General features: G+C 43.8%; 1 protein-coding gene across 8 annotated transcripts in view; it reads right to left on the bottom strand.

Annotated features, from left to right (window-relative positions):
• Positions 1–16,651, bottom strand: part of LOC134227108 (cadherin-87A) — a 1,007,180-nt gene that overhangs the window by 298,826 nt on the left and 691,703 nt on the right. The gene's annotated exons all lie outside the window — the stretch shown is intronic.

Below are 16,651 nucleotides of genomic sequence, written 5' to 3'. Positions count from 1 at the left end.
GAGTATGCACACGTAGCAACTGTCGAAGAGCTCCGTAAAGCATTGGTTGTGGTACGCAATTCTCGGAAGCCAGATAAATTACGCGTTGTCTGGGATGCTACGAATGGGGTCTCCTTTAGTTCCCCCTATTGCCTGGACCGGATCTACTGACGCCTCTGTTAGCAGTGCTATCGTCAACAATACGTATGAGGCGGTTGATGATGCGGTTAAATTTTTGATGGACTAACGGATGATCAATCTGAAAGCTGGCTTCGAACTTCGGAATTGGCAATCCAATCCCAAGGAAAATGTACGAAAAGTTGGTGGAAACGATCATGAAACCATGATGACTTTTTCTGCGGAGAAAATGACACCTACGGATCGTGTTTTGGGAATAACATGTATGACCGAGAAAGACGTATTTGTGTTTTCAGAACAGTTTCGAGAAGATCTACTACCTCTTCTGCATGGAAAATTGTCCCCACCAAACGCCAGGACTTCAGGGTTGTGATGAGTTATTTCGACCCACTTAGAATTATTTCCAACTACACTATCCATGGACGAGTACTTCTTCAGGATGTTTGGCGATCGAACGTCAATTGGGATGACCATATCATCAGGAAAGTTTTTTTTTAACTGGCAACGATGAGTTTTGAAGACTCCACAACTAAATCTATTAACAATTCCTCGTTGTTACTTCTCGGATTATGATTCAAACTCCATGTCTTTGTGAACGCTGGAGACCAGGCTTATAGTGCTGTCGCCAAAACAAAAGTTACACGCCTAAAGCCTCTCTCCATCCCAAAGTATAAACTCAACCGCAGTGTTATCGGAGTTTCACCAATGAAAACAGTTGAACATAACCATTCACTTCCTATTTACAAGCGTTTCATATGGACAGATCCAACTACTATCCTATCCTTGCTGCGAGAAGAGCCTTGAAAATATCGGTAATATGTGGTACTTAGAGTGTCCGAAATCTATATAATAAAAATGAAATGGTCTGTGTTCATATCCGCATAACTCGAAAACGGCTGAATGGATTTTATTCCTTCCTTCAGCAGATACATTTGAGATGAGGTTAAAAAAGCTGTTAAAGAGCTGAAAAACAATAAGGCTGCGGGGAAGGACCAGCTCCCGGCTGAACTTCTCAAACATGGCAGTGAGCAGCTTTATGAAGTTCTGCACCATATTAGGGCTACGAAATGGTCCTCACAAGTTCCAATACTCACGCTTCCACGGGTCTTCCGATGACAATTGACCGCCAGCTGAGGGTTGCGTACTTAGCTGGTAGTGTAGCATGGCCACTGTTGTCCTACTGACATCGGCTAGAGTGAGAGGGTGCGTCCTGTGGGGTCTGCCTAGGATGGTGGGGTTCGACAGTGGGCTCTGTTGAACTTCTATAAAAAGCTGCATGTGTCCCCAAGCAGGCCCTATCAAAGCGACCGTGTGTCGCTCAAAGCGCACTAGCCTAGTCCTGGTGTTGGGTGGGACTTTTAACAATTTTGACCCGACTGACCGAGCGTCTGTTCACCAAGGAGGTGCGGCTCCAACAGCGTCTGTTCTGGCATCCAGCGGCTGAGTATGAAATGCTATTCCCCGGAAGCTATACTAAAGATGGCAGCCCCATCCCGGTGGATAGGGAGCCTTGGGCCAACAACCTACTGTTCCCGAAACATCAATTTGTTCGAGAATCCGATAATGAAAGAATACGGACTGATTTTACGGCGACGACCCTTAGCGCGAAACAACGGACATGAATAGGAACATGGAACGTTTTAACCCTAGCCCAGCAGGGTCAATTGGCACAACTTGCCAATGAGGCACGCCGCATGAAGCTTGAGATCCTGGGACTGAGTGAAGTCCGTTTGCCAAACTTTGGAGAACACAGAACGCCGTCGGGACAAGTTCTACTATGCTCTGGTTTACGAGGTGAACATGCTCCCCGGCATCGCGGAGTTGGCTTCCTACTAAGCGCTCAGGCACACTCTGCGCTTATGAAGTGGAAACCTATAAGTGAAAGGATAATCGTTGCCATATTTAGAACACGGGTCCGAAACCTTACTATAATCCAATGTTATGCGCCAACCGATGCTGCCGATCTGCAAGAGAAAGAGAACTTCTACAGTCAACTCAATGCCGTCGTAGATAGAATCCCGAAGGGAGATATCAAGATCTGTTTGGGCGACTTCAATGCAAAGATCGGATCCAACAACTTGAACCATGAGCGCATTATGGGACGCCATGGTCTCGGAGAAATGAGCGAAAACGGAGAGCTGTTCGCAGAATTTTGTGGTAATAACGACATGGTGATCGGGGGATCACTCTTCCCTCATCGACCGGTTCACGTGACGTGGGTCTTCCGTGACGGCTTTACAGAAAATCAAATCGACCACATCTGCATCAGCCGAAAATGGAAACGGAGCCTTCTTGATGTATGGAATAAACGTAGTGCCGATATCGCGTCTGATCATCACCTCCTCATTGAAGAAATACGCCTGCGCATTGCGCGGATTCGTCGGCAGGAGGAAAGAGTTGGACGATGATTCAATACATGCCGACTGGAAGATGCCACGGTGAACCGGTCCTTCGTTGAAGAACTGGAGACGCGTGCTGCAGATATTCCGGAAGATGGCAGCGTGGAAGACCAATGGACTGCCATCAAGAATGCCTTCATTGCCACCAGCGAGAACAATCTTGGCGAACTGCGCACCCAGAGAAAACAATGGATCACCGATAAGACCTGGAGGAAGATAGAGGAGCGAAGAGAAGCCAAAGCCGCGATAGAGCGATACTCGGCTCTTGAGAAGGAAGTAAAACGCTCATGTCGACGGGACAAACGAGCGTGGACAGACTCTCTGGCCGACGAAGGAGAGAGAGCCGCAGCAACCGGGAACATTCGCCTCCTCTGCGATATCTCACGATGCTTAAGCGGGGCGAAGATGAATGCAACGATGCCTGCGAAAGACGCGAATGATCAGTTATTGACCAACCCAACTGATCAGCTGAAACGCTGGTTCGAGCACTTCGAACAACTTTTTCAAGTGCCAGCCAGGCCATCACCACCTCGGCATGATTTGCGTATAACACGCATCAATACCGAAGCTCCATCACTGCTAGAGATTCAAACAGCCATCCAAAGCATGAAATCGAATAAAGCCCCAGGGGTCGATCGCATATCAGCCGAGATGCTCAAAGCTGACCCCATGTCATCCGCTCAACTACTGAATAGTTTATTTCGTAATATCTGGGACACCGCATCTTTCCCGGTCGACTGGATGCAAGGTATCTTAGTGAAGGCACCTAAAAAGGGTGACCTGACTGTATGCGATAACTGGCGAGGCATTATGTTGTTGTGTACCGTTCTCAAAGTTCTGTGCAAAATTATCTTATCCCGGATTCAGGAGAAGATCGATGCGACTCTCCGGCGGCAGCAGGCCGGATTCCGTGCCGGAAGATTCTGTGTGGACCATATTGTCAAGCTCCGCATCATTCTGGAGCAGGTCAACGAACTCCAAGAGTCCCTTTACTTGGTATTCATTGACTACGAAAAAGCTTTCGACCGTCTCAATCACGAGAATATGCGGGGCGCCCTGAGACGCAAGGGGGTTCCTGAGAAAATCATCGGCCTCATCGAAGCACAGTACGAGGTCTTTTCGTGTAGAGTGCTGCGCAATGGGGTCCTGTCCGACCCTATCCGGGTCGTAGCTGGTGTGAGGCAAGGATGTACTCTATCACCGTTACTGTTCCTCATAGTATTCGGTGAGATTCTGGTAGATGCGATAGACCGTGAACCAAACCGCGGGCTGTTATGGCAGCCTATAATCATGGAGCACCTAAACGACTTCGAATTGGCTGATGACGTTGCACCCCCTCGCGCAACGGCACTCTGATATATAGAATAAGCTCAACGACCTTGCCGAGCGCTCCTCTTCGGCAGGTTTAGTCATCAACGTCAACAAAACCAAATTGTTGGATGTAAACACAGTGACTCCTTCCAGTTTCCCAGTAGCCGGGCTACCAGTGGAGAATGTTGGAAGCTTGCAATATCTTGGTAGCCAAAGGGCGTCAGACGGCGGTACCAAGATCGACATAGGTGAACGCACCAAAATACGAATTTTCAACTCTAACGTGAAATCTGTGCTGTTATACGCTAGCGAAACATGGTGTGTATCAGTGGAGAATACTAAACGGCTGCAGGTGTTCATTAACAGATGCCTGCGGTATATAATTCGGGCCTGGTGTCCTCACAACTGGATCTCAAACAACGAGCTCCATCGTCGTTGTCACCAGAGGCCGATAGCAACAGAAATTCGGGATCGGAAGTGGGGCTGGGTCGGCCACACTCTACGTAGGGGCGGAAACGAAATCTGTAAATAAGCATTAGACTGGAACTCAGCTGGCAACAGGTTAAAGCGATAGCCGGGCAACGCTCAGGATGGAGATCTTTCAAGTAGGCTCTTTGCACCACTGGAGGTGTACAGGATCCATAAGTAAGTAAGTAAGCACCATATTATGTCGAAAATATGGGAAGACGAGGAAATGCCTGCTAGCTGATTGGACGGCCTCATTTGCCCTCTCTTTAAGAAAGGACACAGACTGTGTGGCTGTTCGGCCACATTGAGAGTTGACGTAAAGTCAATGTCAATTTCTCTCCACGAACAGCCTAGATAGCCGTGTGGTGTCGGCAGCCGGTTGTCTGGCGAAGAATAACGCTACGGATTGCCTGTTCCAGTGGTAAAAGTCCACCATACAGGTGACCCCTAATTCTTGGTGTGATGCGGCTTTATGCTTACCGTGCCTATGAATGAATGGTTAGGGGGGTCTAAAAAGAACCTAACCGCTAACAGAGCCTGTGAAGCACCAGGGCACCCTTCACAGTATTGAGCCCTTATTGCACTAACCGGAGCTATGGCGTAGTTGACTTTTTGCTTCTCCGGAATAATCGGCTACTCTTATTCAATCTCAACTTGAGGTTAAATAAGGGTGGGATTATGAGTATGTTTTTATTTAGTTTTTGATCTAGTTGTCACCTATATGGATTCGCTTTATGCGTTTTTCACAGTGTACTCTGTGTTTCGTCTTTGACGTTCTTGATACGATACCGACTTGGTTTCATCGTTGCTGTTCACATAAATGTTGAAGTTGTGGAGTGTATTATCGTAATTCGCAATGGCTACAGTTAGGATAGCTCAAATCAATCTTCAACACAAAAGAACAGCAACGATTAATCTTTGTAGACTTATGCAAAATGGCAAATCCCAAGTGGCTTTGGTGCAGGAACCTTATTTTCGCAAGGGTAGCTTTTACCTAGATTCCAAGCTCTCCTGGACTCCTAACATTGAGTTCAGAGTCAAAAAGGCGTGTATGGCTTTCGGCCAATGCCGACGAACTTTTGGTAAAAATTGGGGTCTTAAAAAGTAAGTAAAATTTACACAACAGTTGTACGACCAATTTTGGCTTATGGATGTCTTGTGTGGTGGCAAAAGGGTGAAGTGGGGACAATTCAGTCTAAATTAGGCCATCTTCAAAGGATGTGCCTAACGGCAATGACTGGTGCGTTCTCTTCGACTCCCACGGCTGCTCTCGAGGTTCTTCTCGACGTTGTCCCACTACACATACATCTCAAACAAGAAGCACTTTCTTGTACTTACCGATTATGGGTTCTCGGTTTCATGGAAGAGAATCCTGTAAACCGCAGTTCTACACACACTTCGTTGTTACAACTCATGGTTGATTGGGACAGAATAGTCCTTGCTCCAAGTGGTCTCACACTCGCTAGTAGTTTTCCTTATAGGACATTTTCAACACAATTCCCCTCGCGGGATGAGTGGACATCTGGCTATTTGGAGAGAAGTATGTCGGACAGCATTGTTTGTTATACTGACGGCTCCTTCTTCGAAGGTAGAGCGGGTGCAGGTGTCTACTCGCGTGAGCTAAGATTGGAACAGTCCCACTTGGGTGAAGCGTTTGATTAGCTCTTGAGCTTCCACTCAGCACAAACGGTATTGGAGTAGTTTGGATTCATGTCGACAAACAAAATTGTATATCCGAGAGCCATCTCCGGTAGTAGCTAACTATTTAGCTAATCTGTCTAAACAGAATTGCAGTGTCTTAGTCAAGGCCTTGACAGGTCACTGCCGACTCAACTAGCACATGGCAAATATTCAACGTGTTGAATCCTTTGTCTGTGATGGTTGTGAGTGCGCCAATTACCGAGGAATAACCCTCCTTAATTCGGCGTACAAAATTATGTCCCGTATTATGTTCAACAGATTGAGACCGCTTGAAGAGTCCTTCGTCGGCGAATACCAAGAAGGTTTTCGTGAGGACCGATCAACGGCGGATCAAAAGTTTACCCTGAGACAAATCCTTGATAAATTCCGGGAGTACAACTTGAAGACACATCATCTGTTTATTGATTTCAAGGCGACGTACGATTCAGTGAAATGGAATGAATTATGGCAAATTATGCTTGAACATGGTTTTCCGGCGAAACTGATACGGCTGATTCATATAACGTTGGACGGATCGCAATCAAGTGTAAAGGTTGCAGATGAAATATCGACGTCATTTGTTACCTTAGATGGATCAAAACAGGGTGATGCACTGTCGAATCTACTGTTCAATATAGCGCTCGAGGGAGCGATTAGGAGAGCTGGTGTGCAAAAAAGCGGTACCATTATCACAAGATCGCATATGCTCTTCGCCGTGCCGTGGAAGAGGCTTTTGTGCCTTTTAAGAGGGAGGATTGGACTCACGATCAATACCAGCAAAATGAAGTACATGGTCGCTGGCAATCAACGTGGGTTCATTAGTGGTGGTGGTAGCGAAATGGTGCTGGATGATGAAAAATTTGAAGTGGTAGAAGAATTTGTGTATCTTGGAACATTGATGACGTGCGATAATGATGTTACCCGCGAGGTGAAAATGCGTATTGCAGCTGCAAATATTACAGACTTCGTAATCAGCTTAAGTTCCGTAGTCTGCAAACGAAAACAAAACTCGCGCTGTATACTACTCCGATTCTTCCGGTGCCTTTATACGGCCATGAGACATGGACGTTGAAGGAGGCTGATCGGAGAGCTTTCGGAGTGTTTGAGCGTAAGGTGCTGCGGACAGGCCTAAAGAGGCCGCAGGCTTCGTAGAAGGCCACGTACAGGATGGCTTTTTGCAGTTGAAGAGGACCTGAGGGCGCTCAATGTTCAGGGCGACTGGAAGCGATTGGCCCAGGATCGAGTCCAGTGGAGAAGGATACTCCATTCGGCGTAGGTTTATCGAAGAGCTGTATCCCATCAAGTATCAAGTATCAAGAGATGGAAAATGGACAGTTCCCCTATTTGTTTGCTAGGAGATAACTAACTGAAAATATCTCTCAGCGAAAATTATTCCTTTATGCATTTTACATTTTATGCCTTTCTTCATCAACTCTGGTCTTCCTTCGTGATCCACCTATTTTTCATCACCCCTTTTCTCTTTCATCATATATCTCTTTTATTGTACGTCATCATTTAAGAATTTATTTTACTTTCGTGCGGCTGTCTCTTGCAATGTCATGTATGGAGTCAATCTATTTACATCCTTCAATTTTGAATTTAATTTTTGATAATTATTTATCTTCATGTAACCTATTAAAAGAAATTGAATAATCCTACCATCTATACGACATTTCCAGAAGCTTTCAAAAAGCTAAGTAAATATAAAATTAAATTACTGATCATCCCCTTCGAACTTAATATTTACCCAAAAAGCCCTCCAAGAAGTTGCCTCATCCCCAATGTTCATAGAGTCAAACTTCTTGGTAGAACAGTGACAAGCGGCTAAGTGTGCTACCATTCCTCAACTTTCCCACATATATAAACGCGTTACGTTGCCGTTTTGAAACCGTTACATCATTACGCCCTGCGTCGTCCTATCCAGAAGATAAGTTTTTTTTTCAGCCCGAAGTGTAGTTCTCCTTGAGGAAGGCTAAGAAAGAACAAAAAACCGAATCCTCAAGGCTTCACTCTTTGAAGATGAAGCGAATCACCACATTTGATATGAGAAAAGTTTGGCCAGCCCAAGACTGCGAAGGATTGTCCAACGGCGTGGCGGGCACCACATGCCGAACACATACACACACACATCCATACCCGCCAGATGGGTCTTGAGCATTTCGCCTCCATCGGACCTACTGGCGAGAAAATTCATAATCCAATTATTTTTCCATCGAACCGATGGAAAGGGCCTGTCTGTGTGTACGGATTATGGCAGACGGGAACGTTCATTTTCATATCGGAGATCCAATATAAATGGAGGGTAGATTACCGAAAACGAGAGTTCGGTACAGTTTGATATTGAAGTGGGCTGTCGTTTTGCAAACTTGCCCTGCTATACCGCACGACATGACGCAATCGAAAGTTTTCCGAAGCACAAACCTCAAATTGCTCATATGTTTTGATGGCATATAGGCAAGAGTTATAACCGAAGTCATCTTGAAAGAGCCGTATAGGAGGAAAAAATGATGGCACGAAAAGAAAGGGTAGAATGGGACGAAGCAACTTTTGTGAAAACGAAAAGATCGTCAGGGAAGATTAAATAGGATATAGGAACAAGAAGAGCCAAGACCAAAAAGTTTCTATGGTTCTTAATAGTTCTGTGTTGGTTCTTCTATTCAATAGGAAAAATTGATAGTTAGAACACTGGAATGTTAAAAAAATTACTGCCTGATTTTTAGCTTTCGAACTTTTGAGTAAACTATTTAAACTCTTTCAAATATTCATTTTGTTTCCTTGTTGAAATCCAAAAATGTAATATCAATTTCAATTTCCCACCCCATAACAGTAAAAAAAAAGTGAGCTGATTAAAAACACGGTGGGTTTTATCGTTTTAAATGTTTTAAAATTCAATAATGTATAGAAATCATTTGAGATGACATTTTAGAATAATTAATTGGTACCATTGTCTTGTCATAGTAATACTGATATACATAAGCAATAGGCTTGAAACTTCGTAAACTGAGAAGAAGAGGCTAGCGCCATGTTTACCGCAGACGATAACAGTATTATATGTCTTCAAACACACAGCATAATATCCCAGCTACGTAGAAAACTTTGAGTTCCTTTTTCGATTATTATCTCAACTATTCCGGGCAGCTCAATTCATAATAATAAAAAAACAGCATTTCCATTATCCCAAAGTTACATCATTCCCGGACCTTTTCTTCCGTACACTCTTTTCCTCGTCCATCGACGATTTTTCAATCAAATCCCCATCAACCAGCCCATATGGTAAAAGCTACTTCTCCAGAGAACAACACATAAAAAGCAGACTGTTTATGCCAGCTTTGCAAAGGTTTCTCCCTTCTTTCGGTTCTTTCTTGGCCAAAAGAACCCACATACGCAACGGCAACACACACTGGCTATTGGCGAAGGAAGGCGACCGAAACGGAAGAAACACAGCAAGATATGTTATAAATAAAATGAATATGAAAATTATGAAAATGAATTCCTGCAGTGACTACGGTGGGGAGTGGGGAAGTAACAGCAGCAACGGTAGGGTATGCCAAAAAAAACTTATATTTGGCAAAGGATGATCAGCGTGCCGAAACTGACGGAAATTGATGGACCGTTGATTAAGCTTTAATTGATTGCTGAGAAAAGAACACAAACAGAAGACTTCTCCTTCCATGGTAGCGATGGTGCAAAAATTGGTAAACTTCGTTTTGAGTGACAGGGCATTTAGAGCTAAGTCACGCTCTACGCTCGTTAGACAGCTTTCTGGTGAAGAGGACATACCATCATTTCTCGCTTACCATCTCTGACCCATATCCTCTGATATCTAATATCATATAACATTGTTTAATTCACTATATGAAAACCAGCACCTCTCTTCTGATGTTCAAAGGAAAATCATTTTGCAAAATTCAACAAATATTGCATTATTTCCGAAATCGGTGTTTACACAACTGTTATGCCAAACGACATGCTGAACGGCATTAGGCCGAACGACTTTATGTCAAATGATCTCGGAGGCTCGGAAGTCTACTTTCAAGAGGCTCGAAAGCCTACTTTTAAGAGGCTTGGAAGCCTACTTTCAAGAGGCTTGGAAGCCTACTTTCAAGAGGCTCGAAAGCCTACTTTCAAGAGAATCGGAAGCCTCCTTTCAAGAGGCTCGGAAGCCTCCTGTCAAGAGGCTCGGAAGCCTCCTTTCAAGAGGCTCAGGAAGCCTTCTTTCAAGAGGCTCAGAAGCCTCCTTTCTAGAGGCTCAGAAGCCTCCGTTCAAGAGGCTCAGATGCCTCCTTTCAAGAAGCTCAGAAGCCTCCGTTCAAGAGGCTCAGAAGCCTCCTTTAAAGAGGCTCAGAAGCCTCCTTTCAAGAGGCTCAGAAGCCTCCTTTCAAGAGGCTCGAAGCCTCCTTTCAAGAGGCTCAGAAGCCTCCTTTCAAGAGGCTCAGAAGCCTACTTTCAAGAGAATCAGGAAGCCTCCTTTCAAGAGGCTCAGAAGCCTCCTGTCAAGAGGCTCAGAAGCCTCCTGTCAAGAGGCTCAGAAGCCTCCTTTCAAGAGGCTCAGAAGCCTTCTTTCAAGAGGCTCAGAAGCCTCCTTTCTAGAGGCTCAGAAGCCTCCGTTCAAGAGACTCAGAGCCTCCTTTCAAGAGGCTCAGAAGCCTCCGTTCAAGAGGCTCGGAAGCCTCCTTTCAAGGGGCTCGGAAGCCTCCTTTCAAGAGGCTCGGAAGCCTTATTTCAAGAGGCTCAGAAGCCTCCTTTCAAGAGGCTCGGAAGCCTCCTTTCAAGAAGCTCGGAAACCTCTTTTTAAGAGCCTCCTCTCAAGAGGCTCGGAAGCCTTTTTTCAAAAGGCTCGGAAGCCTTATTTCAAGAGGCTCAGAAGCCTCCTTTCAAGAGGCTCAGAAGCCTCCTTTCAAGAGGCTCGGAAGCCTCCTTTCAAGAGGCTCGGAAGCCTCCTTTCAAGAGGCTCGGAAGCCTCCTTTCAAGAGGCTCGGAAGCCTCCTTTCAAGAGGCTCGGAAGCCTCCGTTCAAGAGGCTCGGAAGCCTCCTTTCAAGAGGCTCGGAAGCCTCCGTTCAAGAGGCTCGGAAGCCTTCTTCCGGAGGAATTTTTGGAGAAACTTCCGAAGGAATCTCTGGAGGAACTTCCGGAGGAATTCCTGGAGGATCTTCCGGCGGAATTCCTGGAGGAACTTCCGGAGGAATTCCTGGAAAAACTTCCGGAACAATTCCTTGAGGAACTTCCGGAGCAACTTCCGGAGGAATTCCTGGAGGAACTTCCGGAGGAATTCCTGGAGGAATTTCCGGAGGAATTCCTGGAGGAACTTCCGGAGGAATTCCTGAAGAACTTCGGAGGAATTCCTGAAGGAACTTCGGAGGAATTCCTGAGGAACTTCGGAGGAATTCCTGAAGGAACTTCCGGAGGAATTCCCGGAGAAACTTCCGGAGGAATTCCTGGAGGAACTTCCGGAGGAACTTCCGTAGGAATTCCCGGAGAAACTTCCGGAGGAATTCCTGGAGGACCTTCCGAAGGAATTTCTGGAGGACCTTCTGGAGGGATTCCTGGAGGACCTTCTGGAGGGATTCCAGAAAAAACTACCGGAAGAATTCCAGAAGGAACTTCCGGAGGAATACCTGAAGGAACTTCCGGAGGAATTGCAAAAGGAACTTCCGGAGGAATTCCAAAAGGAACTTCCGGAGGAATTCCAAAAGGAACTTCAGGAGGAATTATAGAAGGAACTTCCGGGGGAATTATAGAAGGAACTTCCGGAGGAATTCCTGGAGGAACCTCAGGAGGAATTTCAGAAGGAACTTCTGGAAGAACTCTAGAAGGTACTTCCGGAGGAAATGCAAAAGGAACTTCCGGAGGAACTCCAGAAGGAACTTCCAGAGGAACTCCAGAAGGAACTTCCGGAGGAACTCCAGAAGGAACGTCCCGAAAATCGGACGACTGCGATGGGCCTAAACTTAATTTCGGACAATAATTCGATAGCAATACAGCTCGATAGTGATACGAGATAGCACCTCGAAAGCGAGGTACGTAGCGAGCAAAGTACATGGATCGGATAGAAGATTATTTGCGGACCACCCCTGTAGATTTCGTGGTTCCTGCTGATATAGATGTCAGACCTCTGTTTAAAAATAAGTAAAGAATTCTTCATTACTATTACCCGAAACTTTGAATTCCTTTGCTTCTGAGAAAAATTCACCTCGCATGGTTCATTAATAGGTATTATTGTTGACAGTCTATATTCAAACTTGGGTCAATAAAGTTTCATTACAAGCAAATAATAAAATAAAAAATGGGAACAATAAAACTTCCTGGCGACACACCCTAATAGCAACGCAGGTACCCATCAGCCGTTGCTTACATTGGCGTCATCGGTGATGAAGACCGTGCTTACCATTTTCATCATCTCCCAGCTCCATCTGGGCGAACGAACGGAGGAAAATGCGATGACAACAACAAAACAGCCATCGCTGGCTGCTCCCGTTTCCGGGTTGGGGTGCGCTGCGGAAGGTGACGTTTGGAATTTAGTGCTGGGTGATACTTTCCACTTTTCGAAGCTCTCTGGTATGGAGGGAGAGAACGAAAAAAAAAACGGAAGCTTGTTCCCATTGGGGAACCGGATCCTGCTGAGTAATATTATAGAAAATGAATCAGGCTGGAAGATTGCGCTTTTTTGTGGCTGTGTCATCATACATGGAAATATGTGGATTTTTTTGTGGAGGAAGGGCAGAAAGGCAAAGGGGGAGACAAGTATATGGAGGTTTGTTTAAAATCAAATTTTAAGTTGTTTCATCTGCATGCTGTAATCGAATTGGAAACATGTTTAAACCGGTCATGTACATTTTAGTTGAAGGCATAAATTTCTTACTTATGATGCCAGATTTCAGAAATCTCTTTCAAAGGACTATCAAAACAGTAAACATTCAAAAAATATTAGAGTTCCTAGTAAATAACTAGCTGCCGTAATCACATTCATTTGCATTGTTTATCTGGTTATGCGTTATCAGGACTGCTTTTTTGGATATCGAATCAGATATTATTTTCAATTTTACAAACCATAATTGCTATTTGATTTATGTTTTCCATATCAAGAGTCTGATTTATCAAAGTTTATTTAAATCTTCTTAGTTTAACCAATTTCAAAGCATCCAAGGTTAAAACATCAGCTGTTCCGTGGAAAAGATTTCTCTCGTTCGACACAAAAGGTCGATCGAAGAATTTTCGGAAAGAAGTATTCTCTTAAGGGTCCGATATTGGGAAGCATCCAGTGCCGACAAATCTCCTCCTATAGCAACAAATATTGCTAGTCTTCAACATGATCCCACCCCCATTGTTATCCGAGTGGAGGAAAAATGGAAAAGTTTCTTCACTTTTTGCCGATGGAATTTCGTTGATTGGAGGAAGCATCACCACAAGAAAGTATGCATATTTCTCACACACTAAACTTTTCGTAAAAAGAAACAAGAGAAGAACTCCCCTACAGAGCGCTCCAATTTGTGTTCATCTCGGTACACTGAAACCAGTACTGAGCTATGTGTGTAGGATGCTACGTACTGGAAGTTCTTCGTAGGTATGGGGCAAATTATCTTACGGTTCAACACCTGCAGTAAGGAAATTCCGAATCGATTTCAATGATCCTGCTTGAGTGCACCCGACCATAAAGTACAGCTAGGCGCACATCATCGAATTAGCTAACGCCAAGTGCTCAATGTAGCAAAGTTTTATTCCCTCACATATCCATGCAATGTACCCCGTAGCTAGCCAAGCGATGTGGTCAGGAAAGTTCCTCTTCTGACTGGAGAAGCACCACTCGTATAGCGGGAGTTGGTTTTCCCACCTTTTTATCGAACGATAAATGGACGTAACAATCCAAAATATATGGCAATGCTTCAATTGATAGATTAAAGCAAATATTCCAAGTTCGTAAATTACTTGTGTTTATCTGTTTGCCTGTGATTTACTTTAGCCATCGACCTTTCGTTCGAAGCTTTGGGTTGCATGTAAGGATCAACAGAGAAGATTTGATATTCACTTGACTAACTGCAGTCGGAACGGTGTTCATATTTTATACACACTTAATTTTGATTGTCTGACTTTGTAGAAATTAGCCAAGATTTGTATACCATCAAATAATTCTAATAGAACTAAGCAAGGAGATACTGCTGAACAGATGACTCCAGCAACCATTCTGTTAGTTGAATCTAGGTCAAGATCTAGGTTGGCATTTTTAAAGCAACAATTCCTTAGACGACTTCGATACAAAAACTAAGTGTGTAGAATTTAGAAGCTTTATCAAGAGCTGGAAGCATGGAAGGTGTTCACGGAAGTCGTTCTTCTTTGGAAATATGACTGACTGAAGCAAAGAGCAACAATGTAATCCAAAAATATTCGATAACGGAGGTAGTCAGTTTTATGCTAAGGATAGTATTGCTACACTACAGACGACCTTACGAATAAAAAAACTGAAAACAACTGAAAAATCGTGCTTGTTTGTATACATCAGGATGAAATTTCACGCGAACATTAATAGACTAAAACAGGTCAATAAATAATCTCCAAAATTTTAGAAAAGTTTATATGTTCATGGACGATATCATACCACATATCCTCCCTGAGAACAACCATGGATTCACAACATTCGCTAGCAAAGAGCAACTTTCTCCTCCCAACTCGGTTGTTTGGTACAAACTCAGACGACCGACGCTGCTGCCAGGGAACTTGTTTCGCAGAAGAATCTCTGCTGAAAAATGTATGAATGCAACTCATTCCATTCCAGCTCTCCAACTGTTGGTTGCAGTTGTTACAAACAGTTCGTCTCAGCTCGCAACTCTCTGCTAGTCAAAGGTCACAGACGCATTCTTTCGGAAAATGTGTAACGTAGTGTACGCTTGGTCTGCAATTTGTGGCCCCAGTAAAAGTAAATGCACAAATGCCAAGCATAAATCCCAAACATCGTCGCCCCATCCCCCACATAAATGCACACACACACGCTTATGATCGGTTATGTGCATTCAGGCTTGAGTTGAAAGTTTCTTCAAACTCAAACCGAATTCAAAACTAATGAACCGAATTGTGTGATCCGAATATCAATACCGCACTCAATTGTCGAGAATATTAACGGGATTGTACGTTTATTCAGAGTTGCAGCGAAAATATCTTAGTTCAGAATTATGGGAATTGGTTTATAAAAATGTAATACAAAGTATTTCGCGTATGTGAAATTCGAAATTTGAAAATTACCAGATTGAAGAAAACATAGTTTCAGATCATCTTCTATATATGTCATATCGTGCTAGATTAATGTTTTATTGGGTATTTCCGTCCATCGTCGTAGGGGTTAAAACCAACGAAAGCAACGTCCATTCACTAGAACTCCACTACAGCAGAACGTTTCTCCTACACTTACGATTTGGAATGGATGAGTTTGACAAAAAAAAGTGTTTTTTTTTTTTGTTAAATATCTTGGCTGTGCATATGCACAGCACATGTGTCGAAATGGACAAATTGATACGAAGTTTTCGAAAAAGAAGCCACGTGTCTTGGAGGGAGTTGTCACGCCTATCTAGAGTAGAAGGTTGAGGGTTCGAGTCCCTCCAAGATACGTGGATTCTATTTCGCAAACTTCATATCAATTTGTCCATTTCGACACATGTGCTGTGCATATTAGAGTGGGGCGTCATGGTCATTTTTTTCAAATCAATGGTTTTTCGAAGCCATTCTAGGTCCTGAATAACTGTGCAGAATTTGGGACCGATTGGTTGCATCCTCGCTTTCCGCATCGCGTTTGAAGTTTGTATGAAAATTAGTATGGGAGAACGTATATTTTTGCATTTCTACTACTAGATGTTTCAGTTCATCGTAAACCAAGTGGCACATTGCGTTAAAGTATAACCCAAAGGATGCCGAAAAACTTTGCTGAAGAAAGTTATAACGCTTTTAAGATTGAGTGTTCGAACCATATGCAAAATATCGTTTATTCTGCCAGCCCTGCCCGACAACGTAGACCACTAATTTAATTGAGTATTATTTCAAAATAATTGATGTTAGAGGGCTTCGGAGCTAATGGGAGCTATCTGGAATCATTTCACAAAGAAAAAAATCCGACAAGAAGGAAGATGGGTTTTGCCCTTCGATATTCATAGGTCGTCCGGTAGTGCTGGCAGAAACATTGATTTCCTGCATATGGTTCTAACAATCAATTTTCGAAACGTAATAACATTTTTTGTAGACCTTCCAGCTACGTACCTTCTTCGGCAAAGTCTTTCGGCATCTTCAAGACTATATGCTAACGTATTGAGTCACATGATTAATGATAAATTGAAGCCGCTAGTAGAAAAAATGGAAAAAAGTACGTTTTCCCATACTAATCCCCATATAAATTTAAAACGCAATGCGGTATGCGAGGTCGCAACCAATCGAGCCCATATTTTGCACAGTTGATAGGGGTCCCAAACCGATTCAGAACAACCTTGATCTCACTTAATTGGACGAAGTTTGCATTTTTCAATACAACTGCGCCTCACTCTAGTGCATATGCACAACCAAGATATTTAACAAACCCCTGATTAATCCACCTAGCGGTGATGGTGCCTTTCTCGTGCATTATAAAAAATAGTATTTTGACAATTACTTTTAAGCCCATAGTCCGATCTGGGCAATTTTCAATAGGAACCAATGGGACAAA

The sequence above is a fragment of the Armigeres subalbatus genome, chromosome 1 (assembly GCF_024139115.2).
Source record: "Armigeres subalbatus isolate Guangzhou_Male chromosome 1, GZ_Asu_2, whole genome shotgun sequence".
Classification (NCBI taxonomy): Eukaryota; Metazoa; Arthropoda; class Insecta; order Diptera; family Culicidae; genus Armigeres; species Armigeres subalbatus.
Note: the sequence above shows the minus strand (reverse complement) of the source record. Positions and strands in the feature narration are given on the sequence as shown.